This window comes from Saccopteryx leptura, chromosome 11, assembly GCF_036850995.1.
Source record: "Saccopteryx leptura isolate mSacLep1 chromosome 11, mSacLep1_pri_phased_curated, whole genome shotgun sequence".
In the NCBI taxonomy this organism is placed as follows: domain Eukaryota; kingdom Metazoa; phylum Chordata; class Mammalia; order Chiroptera; family Emballonuridae; genus Saccopteryx; species Saccopteryx leptura.
The window spans coordinates 47843250-47861828 of record NC_089513.1 but is presented as its reverse complement, the minus strand read 5'-3'; the positions used below and the strand labels follow the sequence as shown (position 1 = coordinate 47861828).

At 40.7% G+C, this 18579-nt stretch overlaps 1 protein-coding gene across 3 annotated transcripts in view; it reads left to right on the top strand.

Moving 5' to 3' along the window:
- Positions 1-18579, top strand: part of YES1 (YES proto-oncogene 1, Src family tyrosine kinase) — a 78441-nt gene that overhangs the window by 26228 nt on the left and 33634 nt on the right. The window contains exon 1 of one of the 3 annotated variants that reach the window (XM_066352335.1): positions 10694-10807. The exons of the other annotated variants lie outside the window; for them this stretch is intronic. The gene's annotated coding sequence lies outside the window, so the exon portion shown is untranslated. Of the gene's footprint in view, positions 1-10693; positions 10808-18579 lie in introns of those variants that run through there. 3 annotated transcript variants of the gene reach the window in all.

The following is an 18579-nucleotide window of genomic DNA, read 5'->3' as shown; positions in this document are numbered from 1 at the left end:
CCTATGGCTTACGAGCCAATGTGGCTCTTTTGATGGCTGCATCTGGCTCGCAGACAAATCTTTAATTTTAAAAAGTAATAACGTTAAAAATATAAAACATTCTCATGTATTACAATCCATTCATTTTCTACCACTCATGTTCATGGTTGCAGGTGGTTGGAGCCAATCACAGCTGTCCTCCGGGACAACACCAAATTTTTATTGGATAATGCTTAACGTACATGGGTCGTTGTGTGGCTCTCACGGAATTACATTTTAAAATATGTAGCATTCATGGCTCTCTCAGCCAAAAAGTTTCCCAACCCCTGTTCTAGTGAATGCCCAGTATAGATAGCTGAATCAGCTTAAAGAGACTCCTATAGTGAGTGGGTATTTTGACAAAATGAGATCCTTCATCTTCAACTTTTATGTTTCTGGAAGAGAATGCCTGTAGATATCTAATAAGGTGATATTTTAAAAAGTCTAAGAAACTTCGCCCAATTTAAAAAGTAAAATCATGTTCTCTTCCAACAAATTGCTAGAAGGTATTGCTTGTCTTTGCCATTCTGTTGTGTAATTACCATTATTCTGTAGACTTTTATTTTTAGAAGAAAAACAGGCCTATTTAAAGGTAAAATTGGTATTTTATCTTTTTATGTAGTAGAGTTCTATTGGCATTGGTTTTAAATTAAACAGAAGCTAAGAAAATTGAGTAATAAACATTTAAGAACCTAGTGCATACCAAAACTATATATTTTTTATTAATGACAGGATAGAATTTTTGTTATGAAAGGTAAAAATTGAAATATAGTATTTGGCAGTACAAACTTCAAAGCAGTTATTGTAAAACTTTGTATTAGCCTGACCTGAGATGGTGCAGTGGATAAAGTGTCAACCTGGAAAGCAGAGATCGCTGTTTCGAAACCTCAGACTTGCCTGGTCAAGGCACGTATAGGAGTTGATACTTCCTTCTCCTCCCCTGCCCCCTTCTGTCTCTCTCTAAAATGAATAAGTAAAAAAATATAAATAAATAAAACTTTGTGTTAAACTCAATAAAACCAAAATAAACTATTTACTTCATGTTGTAATATAACATATTGCTTGAGAAAGGATATTAAGTAGCAAAATAACCTAGAAAGAACTGTTTAAAAATAAATGGTTATAACCTTTTTATACATCTAAATTTTTTTTAATTAGGTCTTTTATAAGTGGAAAAAATAAAATTTTAAAAATACATAATCTGTGCAAGGTACAGTTAAATTCTTGGATACCAATCAAAACTTATTAAAAAATTTTTTCTTATTTCTATTACTAGAAATATTGAGTGTGAAAAATAAGAATACAGCTTCTGCTAATTACTGAGAAAAGGCTAATGGTGTAACAGAATAAAATAACCTGCACCAAAGGTATAAAAAAACAGAAAGGTTCCTAGTCTCAGAGCTGTAACAGATTAAGCTGATTTACTTCTTGCCTTGCTTCCCTACTCATCTCTAGCCATGCTCCCCATCACGTGACTTTTTTTTATTTATTTTTTACAGAGACAGAGAGTGAGTCAGAGAGGGATAGACAGGGACAGACAGACAGGAACAGAGAGAGATGAAAAGCATCAATCATTAGTTTTTCATTGCGCGTTGCAACACCTTAGTTGTTCATCGATTGCTCTCTCATACATGCCCTGACTGTCGGCCTTCAGCAGACTTGAGTAACCCCTTGCTGGAGCCAGCGACCTTGGGTTCAAGCTGGTGGGCTCTTGCTCAAACCAAATGAGCCCGCCCTCAAGCTGGCAACCACAGGGTCTCGAACTTGGGTCCTCTGCATCCCAGTCCAACACTCTATCCACTGCGCCACCGCCTGGTCAGGCTTATTTTGGTTTTTGGAACACTTGATTATTCCTTGTTTGTTGCTCCTATTGCCAAAAGCTTCCTCTCCTCAAATATTCTGTATTAATTTCATGTTTGGAGTTGTGTATTTGATTTATATAAGTTAAACTTTTAAGTTTTAAATTTGTTGGCTAGTTGGTTCAGTGGTAGAGCGTTGGTCGGCCTGGTCTGTGGAAATCTTGGGTTTGATTCCCGGTAAGGGCACAACACAGGAGAAGCAGCCATCTGCTTCTCTATTCCCCCTCCCCTTCTCCCTCTCCCTCCCTCCCTCTCTCTCTTCCCCTCCTGCAGCCATGGCTCGATTGGAACAAGTTGCCCCGAGCACTGAGGATGGCTCCATGGCCTTGCCTCAGGTGCTAAAACAGAGTAGTGGCCCCAGATGGGCAGAGCATCACCTGGTAGGGGACTTGCCAGGTGGATCCCAGTCGGGGCACATGCAGAATCTGTCTCTGCCTCCCCTCCTCTCATTTAATATAAATAAACAAATAAACTAAAACATACATTAAAACTTGAGAGATTGTTACAGCAAAAGTATGGTAGAAATAAATAGCACTGGAATTTGGGAAAAATCATAGAGCTTTGGGTCAGTATTATAAATTAGTATTTCTAAAAATGTGTGTATGCATCTTATTTCTTCTGCTATTTCATCTTAAAGAGTTCTGAAAAACAAAACAAAAAAACCAGAAGGAATACATAAATTATTAGAGAAATAGTTGTATGGTATATTTTTAAGGTTTAAAACCCTAACTAAAGATCCATAACAGTGTCAGAGGAGTATTTTTTTTTTCTTTTCTTTTTTCCTGAAGCTGGAAACGGGGAGAGACAGTCAGACAGACTCCCGCATGTGCCCGACGGGGATCTACCCGGCACGCCCACCAGGGGGCGATGCTCTGCCCCTCCGGGGCGTTGCTCTGTTGTGACCAGAGCCAGTCTAGCGCCTGGGGCAGAGGCCAAGGAGCCATCCCCAGCGCCCGGGGCCATCTTTGCTCCAATGGAGCCTCGGCTGCGGGAGGGGAAGAGAGAGACAGAGAGGAAAGGGGGGGTGGAGAAGCAAATGGGCGCTTCTCCTATGTGCCCTGGCCGAGAATCGAACCCTGGTCCCCCGCACGCCAGGCCAACGCTCTACCGCTGAGCCAACCAGCCAGGGCCTCAGAGGAGTATTTAATTGACACAAGACTTGAAAGTAATATCTAATTGTTTACTGTAATTTGCAGGTCAAAAATCTTGATAAAGGTAAAGTGTAAAAATCTGAGGATAAAAATTCTTAAAATAGGTATAAAATCAGTTTGTTTTTTCAAGAGGTGACTGAATTTGTATGGGAAATGATGCTTAGTAACTATTTTACAAATGCCTATCTACAAACTTTTTAATAATTGCCTATAATGGCCAAAAGTAATTGACTTTTACCTGGGATTTTCATAATTCAGATCTATTCTATGTTGGCGAGCTACTGCACCTCCCCAGCCTTTTCTATATAGTCTCTCTCTTGTTTGTTGTACAGAAAATGGTCTTATGTAGAGGGAACCTCTGGGCTTTATGTGTTGGGTAGTTTGGAGAAGCCAGTTGGAGCTTGGCAGGCACCTGCTGTATCTGAGGCACCAGTCTGCGTGCTTGGAGTGGCACCTGACAGGGAGGCCAGGTGCCTGCAGTGACAGCCTGTTTGTTGTCCTGCTTACTCCATTTGTTAGGAGATAAAAGTTCCCAGGCAGTGTAGTAGAGAACACTGCGGTGATCTTACAGATAGGCCAACACAGGAGAAAACACTCCTACCTGCCCTATGGAAGTGGAGGGAATCAGAAACAATGCTGCTCACCTGCTTCTCTGACCCAGCTAGATCCTGCAGTTCCAGGAGAGCTTTGTGAATCAACTTTACCTGAACCCCACCTAAGAGCACCCAGAACCAACATAACCAGCAGATGGTGACAGACTGCTGCAATGCTAGACTTAACTAGCCACACAAGCAGTTTCCCCAAAGGAAGAGTACTGCAGACCCTACTGAGAATAACTATTCCCTGTAGGACAGTGCACAGCATTTAATACACATGGTCAAAATTGACCTTTAGAGCCAGCCAGCATGAAGGGTTAACTCTACCCACAAAAGGACTAGCAGCATTCAAGACTCACATACAAAAGGATAACTATAACTCTCAAGAAACATTCTTAGAGCAAGGAGCTCAGGTGGCATTGAGGTTAGTACTACTAAGCCCACCTTCCTCATAAAGACATCACAACAAACTTAGGAGTCAGAGCAGATCTACCTAATATACAGACAAAATGGGCAAAGTAATATGCCCCAAATGAATCAGCAAGAGAAATCCCCAGGAAAATAATTGAGTGAAATAGAAGTAACCAAACTAACAGACACAGACTTTAAAGTAATGGCTATTAGAATGCTCAAGGCTCTTAGAGTAAGAATGAATGATCAGAGAACTTAGTAAGCATTAAAAAGGACACTGAAACCATAAGAAAAGAACCATTCAGAAATGGCAAATACAATATCTGAAATGAAAACTGCACTAGAAGGAATCAATAGCAGGTTGGACAAAGCATAGGATTGAATCAGCAAAATAGAGGACAAGATAAACATAAGCATAGAAGCAGAGCAGCAAAAAGAGGCTCAAAACGGCTGAGGAAACGCTAAAAGACCTCTGTGACAACATGAAGAGAAACAACATTTGCATGTTAGGGGTTCCTGAAGGAGAAGAGAATGAACAAAGGTTAGAGAAATTTTTGAAGAAATCATAGCAGAAAATTTCCCTAACTTGATGAAGAAAAATGTCACACCAGTTCAAGAAGCACAGAGAGTCCCATTAAAGATGAACTCAAAGAGGCCTACACCAAGACACACCATAATTAAAATACCAAATATAAGAAACAAAGAATATTAAAAACTGCAAGAGAAAAGCAATTAATTAGTTACAAAGGAGCCTCCATAAAGCTAACATCTGACTTCTCAACAGAAACACTTCAGGCCAGAAGGGTTTGGCAAAAAATACTTAAAGTGATGCAAAATAAGAACCTACAACCAACACTACTCTATCCAGCAAAGCTATCATTTAAAATCGAAGGAGAAATAAAGAGCTTCCCAGACATTAAGAAAGTCTTACTTAAAGAGTTCATTACCACCCATCCAGTACTGCAAGAAATGTTAAAGGGCCTTCTATAGGAAGAGGAAAGAAAAAAAAGAAATAAAAAGAAAGGGGATTATAGGTTTAAAGAATAAAATGATAATAAATAAGTATATATCAATAATAACCTTAAATGTAAATGGGTAAATGCTCCATTCAGAAGACCCAATGGGTAGCTGCATGGACTTGAAAACAAGGCCCATATATGCTGTCTCCAAGAGGCACACTCCAGAACAAAAAATACACATAGACTAAAAGTTAAGGGATGGAAAAAATAATTCATGGAAATGGAAATTAAAAAAAAAAAAGCTGGGATAGCAATACTTATATCTGACAAAATAGCCTAGAAAACAAAGTCTATAGTAAGGGACAAAGAAGATCACTACATAATGATAAAGAGAGCAATCCAGCAAGAGGATATAACCATTGTAAATATTTATGCACCCAATATTGGAGTACCTAAATAGATAAAACAGATTTTGATAGACATAAAGGAAAAGATCAACAGGGATACAATAATAGCAGGGGATTTAACACCCCATTAACATCAATTGATAGATCCTCCACACAAAAAAATCAAAGAAATAGTGGCCTTAAATGACACGCTAGATAACTGATTGGTATCTTTAGAACGTTTCACCCCCTAGAAGTAGAATATACATTCTTTTCAAGTGCTTATGGTACATTTTCTAGGATAGACCATATGTTAGGACACAAAACAAGTCTCAATAAATTTATAGATTGAAATCATATCTGGCAACTTCTCTGACCACAATGGCATGAGACTAGAAATCAACTATCAATACAATTGAGAAATTGTAAAATAGCCAAACACTTGGAAGCTAAATAGAATGTTATTAAATAAAATGGATTAACATTGAAATCAAGAAAAATCAAAAATTTCTTTGACACAAATGGAAATGAACATACAACAACCCAAGATTTATGGGACACAGTGAAAGCAGTCCTGAGAGAGGAGTTCATAGCACTACAGCCATACCTTAAGAAGCAAGAAAATCTGAAATAAATGATCTAACCCTGCACCGAAGAACACCAGAAAAATAAACTAAAAGCCTGGAGGAAGTAGAAGGAAGGAAATAATAGATCAGAGTGAAAATAAATGACATAAAGGCTAAAATAAAAAATACAAAAGTTCATTGAAACTAAGAGCTGGGTCTTTAAAAAGGTAAACAAAATTGATAAACCTTTAACCAGACTCAACAAGAAAGAGAGAGGACCCAAGAAAAATAAAATTGGAAATGAAAGAGTTAAAGTAACAACTGACATCACAGAAATACAAAACTCCCAGCAAACAAAAGTCCTTTATCAGATGGCTTCTCTGGTGAGTTTTGCCAAACATTCGAAGAACTCAGCCTAACCTTCTCAAACTATTAGAAAAAATTCAAGAGGAAGGAAGATTCCTGAGCTCATTTTACGAGGCCAGCATTATCTTAACTCCAAAACCAGATAAAGGCACTATAAAGAAAGAAAATTATAGGCTAACATCTCTGATGAACATGGATGCTAAAATCCTCAACAAGATAGTAGTAAACCGGATCCAGCAATACATTAAAAAGATCATACACCATGATTAAGTGGTTTTATTTCAAGTATGCAAGGTTGGTACAATATCCATAAACCAATAAATATATCCCACAAAAACAAAATGAAGGAGAAAAACAACAGGATCATAGCAATAATACAGAAAAAGCATTTGGTAAAATTTAGCACCTATTTATGATAATAACTCTCAGGAAAGTGGGAATTGAGGAAGCATACATCAATGTAATAAAGATCATATATGACAAACCCACAGCCATCATACTCAATGAATAAAAACTATAAGCATTTCCCTTAGTATCGGGAACAAGACAAGGGATATCCACTTTCACCACTCTTACTGAACAAAGTACGATAAATCCTAGCCATAACAATGAGACAAGAAAAAAGGAATCTAAAATGGAAAAAAGTAAAACTGTCATTATTTGCAGAATGCATGGTACAATACACAGAGAACAATAAAGATTCCACCAAAAAAACTGCTAGAACCAACAAATGAATTCAGTAATGTAGCAAGATAAAAAATAAACATCCAGAAATCCATTGCATTTTTTATTTTAATTTTTTTTTTTCTGAAGCTGGAAACGGGGAGAGACAGTCAGACAGACTCCCGCATGCGCCCGACCGGGATCCACCCGGCACGCCCACCAGGGGCCACGCTCTGCCCACTAGGGGGCGATGCTCTGCTCCTCCGGGGGCGTCGCTCTGTTGCGACCAGAGCCACTCTAGCGCCTGGGGCAGAGGCCAAGGAGCCATCCCCAGCGCCCGGGCCATCTTTGCTCCAATGGAGCCTTGGCTGCGGGAGGGGAAGAGAGAGACAGAGAGGAAGGAGGGTGGGGTGGGGGGTGGAGAAGCAAATGGGCGCTTCTCCTATGTGCCCTGGCCGGGAATCGAACCCAGGTCCCCCGCACGCCAGGCCGATGCTCTACCGCTGAGCCAACCGGCCAGGGCCCAGAAATCCGTTGCATTTTTATACACTAATAATGAGAAGGAAACTAAGACAGTAATCTTATTCACAATTGCATTACAAAAAGTACGTAGAAATAAATTTAACCAAGGATGTAAAAGACCTGCACTTGGGAAATTATAAAACATTGAAGAAAGACATTCAACAAGACACAAGTAAGTGGAAACTTAATCTGTGTTCATACATAGGAAGAATTAACATAATTAAAATGTTGGTATTGCTCAGAGCAATCTATAGAGTCAATACCATTTCACAGAACTAGAACAAACATTCAAATTATTTATATGGAATCACAAAAAAAGATCCTGAATAGCAACAGCAATCTTGATAATGAAGAACAGAGTTGGGGCAATCACGCTACCTGATATCAAACTGTGCTACATGGCATTCGCAGGCATATAAATCAATAGAACAGAATAGAGAACCCTGAAATACCATATTTCCTCATGTATAAGACACTCCCATGTATAAGACACACCTTAATTTTAGGGCTCAAAATTTGAAAAAAAAATTACATAAAGTTATTGAACTCAAGTTTTCTTCATCTACAACGAGTGCAAAAGCAAGTGAGAAAAAGCAGGAAATGTAAGAAAAAATCTACAACCACTGTATAAGACGCACCCAGTTTTTAGACCCCAAATTTTTCAAAAAAGGTTCTTCTTATACATGGGGAAATATGATAATCCCACACCTTTATAGTCAATATTTGACAAGGAGGCAAAATAATACAATGGGGTTAAAACAGTCTATTCAATAAATGGTGTTGGGAATATTGGACAGATACATACAAAAAAATGAAACTAGACCACCTACTTAAAGCATACACAAGACTAAATCCAAAATGAATTAAAAACTTAAATGTTAGACTCAAAACCATAAAAATCCTAAAAAGAAACAGGCAATAAAACCTCAGACATTTCTCTTAGCAATATTTTTTTCAGATATACTCGGGCAAGGGAAATGAGAGAAAATATTAAAATCATGGGACTACATCAAATGAAAAAGGTTTTGCATAGCAAAGGAAACCATCAACAAAATGAAAAGGCCACCCACAGAACAAGAGAACATACTTCACCCATATATATGGTAAGGGATTAATAACCAAAATTTAAAAAACTTATAAAACTCGACACCAAAGGAACAAAATCCACTTAAATGGGCAAAGGACCTAAATAGACACTTTTCTAAAGAGGACATACAGATGGCCAATATATATATATATATGAAAAGATGCTCAGTGTCACTAATCATCAGAGAAATGCAAATTAAAACCATAATGAAATATCACCTCACACCTGTCAGAATAGCTATCATCAATAAGTCAACAAACAATAAGTGTGAGGATGTGGAGAAAAGGGAACCCTGGTACACTACTGGTGGGAATGCAGATGGTGCAGCCACTATGGAAAGCAGTATCGAGTTACCTCAAAACATTAAAAGTAGAACTGCCGCCTGACCTGGCACTGGCGCAGTGGATAGAGCGTCGGACTGGGATGTGGAAGACCCAGGTTTGAGACCCCGAGGTCGCCAGCTTGAGCCCAGGGTCACTGGCTCGAGCAAGGGGTTACTCGGTCTGCTGAAGGCCCGCGGTCAAGGCACGTATGAGAAGGCAATCAATGAACAATTAAGGTGTTGCAATGCGCAATGAAAAACTAATGATTGATGCTTCTCATCTCTTCGTTTCTGTCTGTCTGTCCCTGTCTATCCCTCTCTCTGACTCTCTCTCTGTCTCTGTAAAAAAAAAAAAAAAAAAAAAGTAGAACTGCCTTATGACCCTGGGTTTCTACTTATGGGAATTTATCAAAAGAAACCCAAAACACTATTTTGAAACACTGTATGCTCTTCTATGTTAACTGAAGCGTTATTTACAATAGCCAACATGTGGAAGCATCTGAAGTGTCCATCAGTTGATGAATGGATAAAAAGGCGATGGTACATTAACACAATGGAATACTACTCAGCTTTAAAGAAAAGAAGGAAATCTCACTGTTTGCAAAGCATGGATGGATCTGGAGAGTATTATGCTAAGTGAGATAAGCCAGTCAGGGAAAGATAAGTACCATAAGATTTCACTCATGTGGAGTCGAATGAACAAAGTGAACTAACAAACAAACCAGCATTCATGGAGAGACAGCAGGCTGACAGCTGTGGACCTGGGGGAAGGGTAGGGAGATAAAGGGATTAGCAAAATAGAAAAAAATAATAATAATAATAATTTACAGGGATAAGAATGTAGAGACTGCTGGGGGCAAGGTGATGGGGGGAGGAGTATAAAATGAAGACTTGGTGAATACACAGTACAGTGTACAGATGATTTATAAAATTGTGCACCTGAAACCTGTATAACTTTATTAACCAGCGTCACCCCAATATATTCAGTAAAAGTGGGAAAATGTGAATAATATAGTTCTTTTTGTTTGTTTGAAGTATTTTATGATTTAATACATTTTTAGAATAGTATGGTGGGAATAAAGAGGCAGACTTTCAGGAAGAAAATGGCTAATAATATTGAATACCAAAACAAAGTCAAGTGACATTTAAACTGGTTTTTAAAAGCCAGCTGATCAGTTACCAAGAGATCACTGTTAACTTTGGCAAGAGCATTTCTTTTTTTTTTTTTTAATTTTAATTTTTAAATTATTGTGTTGACATGGTTTCAAAAGTCCCACTCAATATAACACCCTCTACCCACTGATTCATGTCCCCTCTTCCCCATGCAAAGTCTCTTTCCATCCCTGCTTCACACTTTTTGTCCCCCCACCCCCTACCTCCATGCCCCCTTTCCCCCTTAGAATTGCTACCCTGTTGTCTGTATCTATGTGTTATGTTGTTGGTCAGATAAGTTTGTAAATATGATATATATGTTTGTTCACTTATAGTTTGCATTGGATGTGGGGACAGGCTGTAAGCAGGCAGGGTTGTTATAGCCTAAGACTTAGTTTTAAGACTAAGCTTTTCCCCACACCCTTGACTGTTGCATGATGTGGGGTGGTGCACTCTCATGAGTAATCCCATTATGCCTCAGATAAGTGACTTTGTATCAGAGACTTGTCATTTGTATATTGGATTAAAGGCTATAAAGGAGAGCAGAGAAAGCCCAGTGGAGGAGATAAGAAGCAGCCAAGATGGCGGAGTGCTGAAGGAGAAGCCAGTTTGTGCAGAGAGAAGATCCCGAGATGGGGAACAGAGGTGATGTGAAGCTAGTGGCCGCAGCCACCATCACAGCCACCTAGGCCATGCGGGCTCACATTGGATTCGGACAGATAGTAATGAAACAATGAAGCCAGGAACTGGTGGGCCATTATTTTTAATCCTAGCTTGCACCTGGAGGGCAAGTAAAAACACACACTGGGCTCCAAAACCCACTTATGCGGTGCTCACAAAGCTACTGACTTACCCGAGTTTTCTAGAATCAAAGGTTTCTAGCTCACCAGCCTTATTCACCTCTGTTCCCCATGTCCTTCCTTCTCCCTGCACAAACTCTGCACTGACTTCTCCTTCAGCACTCCGCTATCTTGGCTGCTTCTCCTGGCCTCCTCCATGTGGCCTCTCTCTGCTCCCTCTTCTTTTTTTTTTTTTTTTTTAATAATTTTATTTTTTTAATGGGGTGACATCAATAAATCAGGATACATATATTCAAAGATAACAAGTCCAGGTTATCTTGTCGTTCAATTATGTTGCATACCCACCACCCAAAGTCAGATTGTCCTCTGTCACCTTCTATCTTGTTTTCTTTGTGCCCCTCCCCACCCCCTTTCCCTCTCCCATTCCCCCCTCCCCCCCGTAACCACCACACTATCAATGTCTCTTAGTTTCACTTTTATGTCCCACCTACGTATGGAATAATGCAGTTCCTGGTTTTTTCTGATTTACTTATTTCGCTTCGTATCATGTTATCAAGATCCCACCATTTTGCTGTAAATGTTCCGATGTCATCATTTCTTATGGCTGAGTAGTATTCCATAGTGTATATGTGCCACATCTTCTTTATCCAGTCATCTATTGATGGGCTTTTTGGTTGTTTCCATGTCCTGGCCACTGTGAACAATGCTGCAATAAATATGGGGCTGCATGTGTCTTTACGTATCAATGTTTCTGAGTTTTTGGGATATATACCCAGTAGAGGGATTGCTGGGTCATAAGGTAGTTCTATTTTCAGTTTTTTGAGGAACCACCATACTTTCTTCCATAATGGTTGTACTACTTTACATTCCCACCAACAGTGTATGAGGGTTCCTTTTTCTCCACAGCCTCTCCAACATTTGCTATTACCTGTCTTGCTAATAATAGCTAATCGAACAGGTGTGAGGTGGTATCTCATTGCCGTTTTGATTTGCATTTCTCTAATAGCTAAAGAAGATGAGCATCTTTTCATATATCTGTTGGCCATTTGTATTTCTTCCTGGGTCTGCTCCCTCTTCTAATGCTAATCTCAGGAACTGAGAGAGAGGAAGCTCCGGGTTTGCCCCACTTTATAATGTAGAAATCAAAACCTTTAATTCAATATACAAAATAGGGAAGTCTCTAATACAAAGGCACCTATTGGAGGCATGATGGGATTGCACCACCCCACATCAAAAAGGGTGGGAAAGGCTTAGTCCTAAAACCAAGCCCCAGGCTACAAGGATCCTGTCTGCTCACAGCCCGCCCCTAACACACATTAATATCAGCTGGGCGACAAGCTTCCATGTGGGCAGCACCATCTTTAACAAAGTGAGCATAATATATTTTATCTGCCCAACAGGTGAATAAATCTGGTGAGGTAGAAACTTTTTTTTTTTTTTTAAGATTTTTTATTTATTCATTATAGAGAGGAGAGAGAGTGAGAAAGAGGGAGAGAGAGAGAAGGGGGGAGGAGCAGGAAGCATCACTTCCCATATGTGCCTTGACCAGGCAAGCCCAGGGCTTTGAACCTGCAACCTCATTGTTTCCAGGTTGACACTTTATCCACTGCGCCACCACAGGTCAGGCGAGGTAGAAACTTTTGATTCTAGGAAACTCGGATAAGTCAGCGGTTTTGGGAGCCCAGAATGGAAAGGGAAGTGTTTTCCCACTGTGTGTATTTCTCACCTGCCGAGTGTGAGCTAGGATTAAAGGTAATGGCCCACCAGTTCTTGGCTTTGTTGTTTTATTACCATCTGTTCGAATCAAATGGGAATCTGCACGGGCCAGGAGGCTGTGATGGTGTCTGTGGCTACTAGCCATACATATGTATATATGATTTTAGCTAATCCCTTCACCTTCTTTGATCCTGTCCCCCGCTTCCTCCTTCCTTCCAAAAGCTGTTTTCTGTGACCTTGCCTCTGTTTCTATTTTGTTCCTCAGTGTATTGTGTTCATTTAGATTCCACATATAAGTGAGATCACACGGTATTTGTCTTACTCAACCTGGCTTATTTCACTTAGCATAATAATCTTCAGGTTCATCCCAGCCATCACAAAACGTAAGATTTCCTTTTTCACGGTCACATAGAATATCATTGTGTAGCACCGCTTTTTAATCCACTCATCCACTGATGGACATTTTGGCTGTTCCAGATCTTGGCTTTTGTAAACAATGCTGCAGTGAACATGGGGATGCATAACTTGTTTGGGTTTTTTTGTTTTATTTATTTATTTATTTATTTATTTATTTAGTATTTTTCCGAAGCTGGAAACGGGGAGAGACAGTCAGACTCCCGCATGCGCCCAACCGGATCCACCCGGCACGCCCACCAGGGGGCAACGCTCTGCCCACCAGGGGGCGATGCTCTGCCGCGACCAGAGCCACCCCAGCGCCCAGGGCAGAGGCCAAGGAGCCATCCCCAGCACCCGGGCCATCCCTGCTCCAATGGAGCCTCGGCTGCGGGAGGGGAAGAGAGAGACAGAGAGGAAGGAGAGGGGGAGGAGTGGAGAAGCAGATGGGCGCCTCTCCCGTGTGCCCTGGCCGGGAATCGAACCCGGGACCCCCGCACACCAGGCTGACGCTCCACCACTGAGCCAAGCGGCCAGGGCCGCATAACTTGTTTTGAATTGGTGTTTTGCGATTCTTAGGATATATTTCTAGAAGTGGGATAACTGGGTCATAAGGCAGTTCCATTTTTAATCTTTTCAGGAAATGGCATACAATTCTCTACAGTGGCTGCACCAGTCTGCATTCCCACCAGCCATTTAGGAGGGTTCACTTTTCTCCACACCCTCGCCAGCACTTGTGTGTTGATTTGTTCATGAAAGCCATTCTGGCAGGTGTGAGGTTCTATCTCATTGTGGTTTTAATTTGCATTTCTCTAATGATTAGTGACATTAAGCATTTTTTCATATGCCTGTTGGCTATCTGTATGTCCTCTTTGGAGAAGTGTCTATTCAGATCCACTGCCCATTTTTAATTGGATTGTTTATCTTCCTGTTGTTGAGTTGTATAAGTTCTTCATAAATTTTGGTTACTAACCCCTTATCAGATGTATCAGCGAATATGTTCTCCCATTCGGTGGGTTGTCTTTTTATTTTTTTATTATTATTATTTTTTTTACAGAGACAGAGAGAGGGATAGACAGACAAGAACGGAGAGAGATGAGAAGCATCAGTCATCAGTTTTTTGTTGTGACACCTTAGTTGTTCGTTAATTGCTTTCTCATATGTGCCTTGACCGTGGGCCTTCAGCAGACCAGGTAACCCCTTGCTCAAGCCAGCAACCTTGGGTCCAAGCTGGTGAGCTTTGCTCAAACCAGATGAGCCCGTGCTCAAGCTGGCGACCTCGGGGTCTCAAACCTGGGTTCTTCGCATCCCAGTCCGACACTCTATCCACTGTGCCACTGCCTGGTCAAGCCGTCTTTTTATTTTGTTAATGTTTTTTCCTGTGTAAAAGCTTTTTAGTTTGAAATAATCCTGTTTGTTTATTTCATCCTTTATTTCACTTGCCTGAAGACATATATTGGCAAAAATATTGCTATGAGAGATGTTTGAAAGTCTACTGCCTATGTTTTCTTTCAAGATTTTAATGATTTCACAACTTACATTTAAGTCTTTTATTCATTTTTTTTATTTTTGTGAATGGTGTAAGTTGGTAGTCTAGTTTCATTTTTTTGCACGTACCTGTCCAATTTTTCCAACATTTATTAAAGAGACTGTCTTTATTCCATTGTATACTCTTGCCTTCTTTTCAATATTAATTGACCATAAAGGCATGGATTTATTTCTGGGTTCTCTGTTTTGTTCCATTGTTCTGTATGCCTGTTCTTATGCTATTAAAGGCTGTTTTGACCACAGTGATCTTGTAGTATAACTTGATATCAGGAAGTGTGCTACCTCTGACTTTGTTGTTCATTTTCAAGATTGTTGAGGCTATTTGGGTTCTTTTTTGGTTCCATATAAATTTTTGGAATATTTTTTCTAGATCTGTGAAGTATGCCATTGATATTTTAATAGGAATTGCATTGAATCTGTAGATTGCTTTGAGTAGTATGGACATTTTAATGATGTTAATTCTTCTTATCTATGAACATGGTATATGCTTCTGTTTGTATCTTCCTCAGTTTCTTTTTTCAGTGTCTTGTAATTTTCTGAGTACAAATCTTTTACCTTATTGATCAAATTTATTCCTAGGTACTTTATTATTTTTGTTGTGGCACTTTAGTTGTTCATTGATTGCTTTCTTGTGTGCCTTAACGGGGGGCCTCCAGCCAAGCCAGTAATGCCTTGCTGAAGCCAGCAACCTTGGGCTTCAAGCCAGAGACCTTAGGCTCAAGCCAGTGACCTATGGGGTCATATCTATGACCCTGTGCTCAAGCCCGCAACCTCGGAGTTTCAAATCTGGGGCCTCAGCATCCCAGACTGATGCTCTATCCACTGTGCTACCCGCCTGGTCAGGCTTGTTTTCTTATCTATTCAGCTACCCTTTTTTTTTTTTTTAGAAATTAAGTTTAATGGGGTGACAATAAGAGTACGTAAATTTCAGGTAAACATTTCTATAGTATATGAATTGTTGATTGGGTTGTGTGCCCGTCACCCAAGGTCAGATCATTTTCCATTACTGTATATTTGTTTTATATCTTTTTTTTTAGATTTTATGTATTCATTTTTAGAGAGAGACAGAGAGAGAAAGGGAGAGAGAAGTGGGAGGATCAGGAAGCATCAACTCCCATATGTGCCTTGACCAGGCAAGCCCAGGATTTCAAACTGGCGACCTCAGCATAACAGGTCAAGGCTTTATCCACTGCGCCACCACAGGTCAGGCAGTCTCATGTCTTTTGATTGGAGTATGTAAGTCATTTACATTTAAAGTATTTATCGAGCCTGACCAGGCGGTGGCGCAGTGGATAGAACATCAGACTGGGATGCGGAAGACCCAGGTTCGAGACCCCGACGTTGCCAGTTTGAGTGCAGGCTCATCTGGCTTGAGCAAAAAAAAAAAAAAAAAGCTCGCCAGCTTGGACCCAAGGTCGCTGGCTCGAGCAAGGGGTTATTCAGTCTGCTGAAGGCCCACGGTCAAGGCACATATGAGAAAGCAATCAATGAACAACTAAGGTGTTGCAATGCGCAACGAAAAACTAATGATTGATGCTTCTCATCTCTCCGTCTCTGTCTATCCCTCACTCTGACTCTCTGTCTCTGTAAAAATAATAATAATAATAATAATAAAGTATTTATCGATAGGTACATATTGCCAATTTATTCTTTTAACCATATGTTTTTTTTATTTCTGCTTTTTTAAAAAAGGTGTCTTTTTAAAGGAGGCTCTTTAACATGTCTTGTAATACTGGTTGGTAATAATAAAATCCTTTAGCTTTTTCTTATCTGAGAAGACCTTTATTTCTTCCTCGATTTTATTTTACTCTATTTTAGTTTTTATTGATTGCTTTTAGAGAGACAGAGGAAGAGAGAGATAGAGAAGCATTCATTATTTTGTTCCATTTAGTTGTACATTCTTTGGTTGCCTCCCTGACCAGGGAGGGATTGAAGTCGCGACCTTAGTGTTTCAGGATGACACTGTAAGTGGCCAGGGCCTCCTTCAATTTTAAATGATAGCCTTGGTGGGTAAAGTAGTCTTGGTTGTAGGTTCTTGTTTTCATGACTTTGAATATTTTATGCTAATCCCTTCTGGCCTGAAATGCTTCTGTTCAGAAATCAGCTGATAGTCCTATGGGAGCTCTCTCTAGGTAACTGTCTGTCTCATGGCTTTTAATTTCTCTCTTTGTCTTTAACGTTTGCCAGTTTAACACTGATGGTCCTCTTTGGGTCCATCTTGTTTGGGACTCTGCATTTCTTGGACTTGTGTATCTCTTACAATCACCAGATTAGGGAATTTTTAGGTCATTATTTCTTCACTGGGTTCTCGATCCCTTGCTTGCTCTTTTTTTCTGGTACCCTTGTTTTGGGGATATTGTTATGCTTCACGTTATCCCAAAGGTCCCTTAAACTGTATTCATTTAAAAAATTTTTTTTCCTTTTTTCTGCTGTGATTGGGTATGTTCTGCTACCCTGTCTTCTAAATTGCTCATCAACCTACTGTTTAATCCTTCCAGTGTATTCTTTATCTCAGATGTTATAATCTTCATTTCTGACTTGTCATTTTTTATGGTTTATATGTTCTTTTTCATGCTGTTAAACATCTTTATAACCATTACTTTGAATTGTTTATTTGATAAGTTGCTTGCCTCTATTTTATTTAGCTCTTTATTCTGGAGATTTCTCCTGTTCTTTCATTTGAAACCTGTTAGGTTTTTTCCCCCCATTTTGGCTTCCTCTTTGTGTTTGTTTCTGTGTATTAGATAGTTCTTCTTTGACTCCCAGACTTTGCAGGGTGGCATTATGAAGTAGGTGTCTCTTGGGGTCTGATGTTAGTCTCCTTGATCACGGTGATCTCTGTGCTCCAGGAATGTACCTTGTATGGGTTACGTGGGCCTTCCTGTTGTAATTGTGTCTTGATTGATAATGGCCCATTTGTGCATAGTATCCACCCTCAGGCTGGCTGACTGTGAGGCTCAACCCCAACTATGGAGTGCAAACTGTATTGCTGTCTATACAAAGCGGCATTTGCCTCAGCAGTGTCTGGTGCCTGCTGAGGTCTCCCTTTGGGTATGCTGCTTATGAAGTTTATTGGATTTTGCTCTGCTTTTGTCTGAAACTGGCCATTGGGTAGGTATGTTGGTTCTGGGCTTCTTGGGAAGTACTCTGATGCAGGCCAGTGTGAGACTGCCTGTGACTGGCCTTTGGCAACCTTTTTGTAGTTACAAGCAATCAACAATTTATGGCTCCCTCTGCTGCACATGGGTTTATCACTGCCTCTGCTAAGTTGGGTGTGCATTGGTAGCACCAAGCTTCACACCAAGGCTGGCTTTTACCAGCACCAGGCCTGGGACAGATTATCAAAGGTCCCTAGGCATTCCAACATCTGCCTTGCCTGCCTCTGCTTGCAGGCTACCTGTTAGGTTCAGTCACTGAAAGAGCTTCTGGCTGGACTTCTCAACAGGGCATAAGCTCTACAGGGTGATGGAAGAGGGAATTCAAAAAATGGAGCAGCCCTGGCCGGTTGGCTCAGCGGTAGAGCGTCGGCCTAGCGTGCGGAGGACCCGGGTTCGATTACCGGCCAGGGCACACAGGAGAAGCGCCCATTTGCTTCTCCACCCCTCCACCGCGCTTTCCTCTCTGTCTCTCTCTTCCCCTCCCCAGCCAAGGCTCTATCGGAGCAAAGATGGCCCGGGCGCTGGGGATGGCTCTGTGGCCTCTGCCTCAGGTGCCAGAATGGCTCTGGTCGCAACATGGTGACGCCCAGGATGGGCAGAGCATCGCCCCCTGGTGGGCAGAGCATCGCCCCTGGTGGGCGTGCCGGGTGGATTCCGGTCGGGCGCATGCGGGAGTCTGTCTGACTGTCTCTCCCTGTTTCCAGCTTCAGAAAAATGAAAAAAAAAAAAAAAAATGGAGCAATTGCTTTCCCCCAGGCTGATGCCACATAGAATGTAGTGCTCCACCCAAAAAAGATGCTGTCTGTGCTATGGGAGAATGACTCAGCATAGGGATCCTGGCGGCTGATCTTTCAGCTTCTTCCCCAGAGCCACAAACTCCAGACGCCCCTCTTCTGACTGGTCTGC